Source organism: Mixophyes fleayi, chromosome 6 (assembly GCF_038048845.1).
Source record: "Mixophyes fleayi isolate aMixFle1 chromosome 6, aMixFle1.hap1, whole genome shotgun sequence".
NCBI lineage: Eukaryota > Metazoa > Chordata > Amphibia > Anura > Limnodynastidae > Mixophyes > Mixophyes fleayi.
In genome coordinates this window covers 6,084,883-6,088,513 of record NC_134407.1, presented here as the reverse complement: position 1 = coordinate 6,088,513, position 3,631 = coordinate 6,084,883, and the positions used below count along the sequence as shown (strand labels likewise).

Sequence of the window (3,631 nt, the reverse complement as noted above, 5' to 3'; positions counted from 1 at the left end):
ACCTAACGGCCATAAAGTGTCAAGTGGTGCAAAAGACTGTACGTGGGCATACTGTCTCTGAGCAGGGGTAGATCTAGAGGGACAATCGCACCTTCCCCAGCGCACACTAGAATGATTTGCTGGGCAGCATCCTCCGTCTCCTCCTCAGCCGCCAGGCCATGCAGTGTGTGGCCGCACAGTTACGGGTCATACTGACACACAGCGCAGCCAGTTTGATGCCAACGCCGTAAATAGGTAGCCCTGTGAGGTTTCCCATCAGGGCTAATTAATGCACATCTTGTTGTTGGACACCTGTCAGGTACATTCCTGTGCATGGTTTGCTGACTGGGGTGTGGAAGAGCTGGAGGAGCTGGTTCCGGGAGCTGACGTGTGGTCGGCATTGTACTTACAACACCTGCAGCCAGCGCCTGTACAGAACACTCTGTCCTGATGATCATTAGCACTGGGCACATCTCAATCATTATATATCAACCCTGCCCCCTGAGCGACGGGCTGACAGACTGTTGTGTGCCGGATCACCGGTGTCTGTACTTCTCCTGATATATTCTGGTGTACCAGATCTTTAGATCAGTTCTCCTTAATAGTTACGTTCCCAGCAACTATGTCCTTAACTCTGTGTGTACTGACCAAAGCTACTTTGTCTGCATTAACCATTAAGACTGGACGTGTGTTCTAGACCTTTGTCTTCTGACCTGACCACGATTACTGATATCTCCTGGGCATTACCCATAGGCAGTACTTTCTGCATTATACAGTATATCTCATTCAGGGAAGTGATCCAGATTATTGGTGCTGATTACCTAACACTAGCTACAATATGGGCTGTAACAACTAATATCATCTTGACTCCAGCTGCCACTGTCTGGGAGATATCCCTTTGTTGGGGCATTGCAGTGACTTTAACCCCTGCAGACCGACCAGAGTCCATTTCCAAGAGCACTATCTCTGCTTAGTGTATTTTCAGCATTCATTGCACATACCCAGTTGTACACTGGGATTGGTGGATGGAGCTAGCAGTTCACCAATCAGAGAGTGTCTGGAACTATTTACCAATCAGAGTGCAGGATGCTGTCACATGGCCTGTACATCATGCCGAGGAACCACAGAAAGATAAGTAATTTAATTACTTATCACTACATCACTGTCCGCTATACTCCTTATTTTGGAGCCCCAGATGTAGTAAAACACTGTCTTTCTCCTTTCCCCTTCTTTTTCCTCTCACACCATACTACCAATGTAAGTTGCACCCACTCTATTGAGTTTTGAAAAATGGTTGTGACTCGATAAGATTGACAGGAGGGCCCTGGGTGAAGATATACAATTAATGGAAAATAAAAAAAAGCATTAATGGCATCTGTACTGAATGGTGCCTTCTGCCAGCAGACTTACTAGCATCATCATGAAAACTAGGTAAATTCATATAGCAAGAATATATTATACAGTCCCCATGTAATGCTTATATATTATATTTGTCGCCCATTCCCCCCCGATGTGCATGTGTTGTACTCTCCACATGTAGCTCTTGCTTGCGTAACCCAGGGCCGCCCCCGTCTCTCTAATCTCTCTCTTCCCCGGGCTCTGTTGATTAGAAGGTGCGAGGGGTAAGGTGCAGCCAGGGCCGGTGCCAGGTGTCACAGCACCCTAGGCAAAACTTCAGCCTACCGCCCCTGCTCGCCCCAAAAGCATCTTCTCAGCCACTCACACACACACACACTTGACTTTTGAAAATAAATGAATATAAATTCTGCATTTATTGTTTAGGAACAAACACAGGATTTGTAGGGAGGAGTTTCCATTCCATGCCACCAGAGTGGGCATGACCAGCACGTAAAGGGAGTTGCTATAATTTTATACAGCGCTAGGCTGCTCTACAACCCCCTCCTATGCTCATCAAATAGACAGGCAATGCTGCGTACACTACTATTAGGTGCATGCAGTTTACCCTTCACTAGCAGAGCAGTGTGTAGCAGGACATACCTCCCAATTGTCTTTGCAGCGGGGACAAAGTCCTGACTGAGCAAAATAAGCGAATCCAAAATCAGGACTGCCCCATCATATTCAGGACTGTTGGCAGACTGTCCTGTTTTCTCCTACCTGTTCTTGAAGCTTTCCTTACCTGCAGCTGCTGGTGGCTTAAACTCAAATGCTGCTTGTCTGGATCTTGGGATGTTGTTGCCCTGTTTGGAAAAAAGGATAGGTACATAAATTATGGAAAGTTTAGCAATGAGAGAACCCTCTGGGCCTTCCTCCCCCAAATCAAGAGCACCCAAGTTTAATAATTATGCCTCCCTCCCTGCAAGCAGCCCAGACCTTAAATTAATATAATTCCGATTTAATAAATAGACCTATTTCTCCACACATCCCTGACATTAAATTAATAGAATTTCCATTTAATAATCAACTTATTTCCGTCCTATGAGCTCCAACATTAAATTAATAGTTTTCACATTTAATAAATTGACCTACTTCCATCCCAAAAGTCCCGACCTTTTAATAAGTAGTATTCACATTTAATAAATAGCCCTTTTTCTCTACAAACTCTGCCTGCTCCCATTCAATTGATAGCCCCCAAATCATCCCAGTACATTTATAGTCCCACATTAAATAGGCACCAACACTTTTATATTAAATACCCCTAAATAAATAGCCCCTACCCACAAATTAATAGTTCTCACCCACCATTAAATGATTAACACCCTGCAATGTGGAAAAACATAATACCTAATTTATCATTGTTTTTTACCATTAAATAGAAATGTAATGTATAATTGCATACAGTAAGTACTTAAATAAAATATCAGAAACACTCACTAAGGCATTAAATACTGCAGAAATGCAAAACTTGTTTTATAACATAGAACTATATTTTATTTTGAGCAGCATCACCCTACTATTAAATTAATAGCCCAGACCTTTTTCCAAAAACATTAATAGCCCTCCCTCTCTCCTCCCTGACACTTACCTTCTTCCATGTGGGTGTCAGCAGGTAAAAGTATCCACGCCTGTCTGATCCTGCAGCCCACCATAGTTTATCTTTGCCTCATCTGGGGGCAGAGCTTATCGGGTGGAAGGGGCGGAGCTTATCGGCTTGTAGGAGTGCTGCTGAGACTCTCGATAAATGTGAATGTCAGCCTGACATTGTAATTATGGCTGAAACTAACACAACTGTGCGGCAGCTTTAGATGTTACTTTAGAGCAGCGGCTGCTGCCTGTATGGAGTACAATGCCCAATCAATGCCTGCTTAATGCCCGACCCGATGGCCGCCTCAGTGGCGCCCCCGCAAGCCCGGCGCCCTAGGCAGCTGCCTAACGCTGCCTAATGGTAGCGCCGGGCCTGGGTGCAGCTCACATGAAAGTTCTTGAAATAATGGGGTCCAGAAAATCTGTCAATAAAGTTCATTCCTACATTGAAATCCTCCTGCACCTACTAACTAATTGCAAACAAAAAATGAACTGCAAATTCCAGTTTCCACACAAGAGCTGACACCCCATGTTTTTAGGATAGTGATACTTACTCTTAACCTCTACATTGTCCTCCTCAGCGCTCCGAACACAAAACCATGAGCCTTTTATCCCCTGGAAATAATTCATGTTTTTAGTCAATAACATTAATGATTAAACAACCTTCAAG

The 3,631-nt window shown here is 44.2% G+C and overlaps 1 long non-coding RNA gene across 1 annotated transcript; it reads right to left on the bottom strand.

Annotated features, from left to right (window-relative positions):
- Positions 1 to 1,732: 1,732 nt before the first annotated feature.
- Positions 1,733 to 3,045, bottom strand: LOC142160162 (uncharacterized). Its single transcript, XR_012693078.1, has 2 exons — positions 2,963 to 3,045; positions 1,733 to 2,177 (listed from the first exon to the last, which is right to left on the bottom strand). It is a non-coding gene; the product is annotated as an uncharacterized LOC142160162 (long non-coding RNA).
- Positions 3,046 to 3,631: the final 586 nt, after the last annotated feature.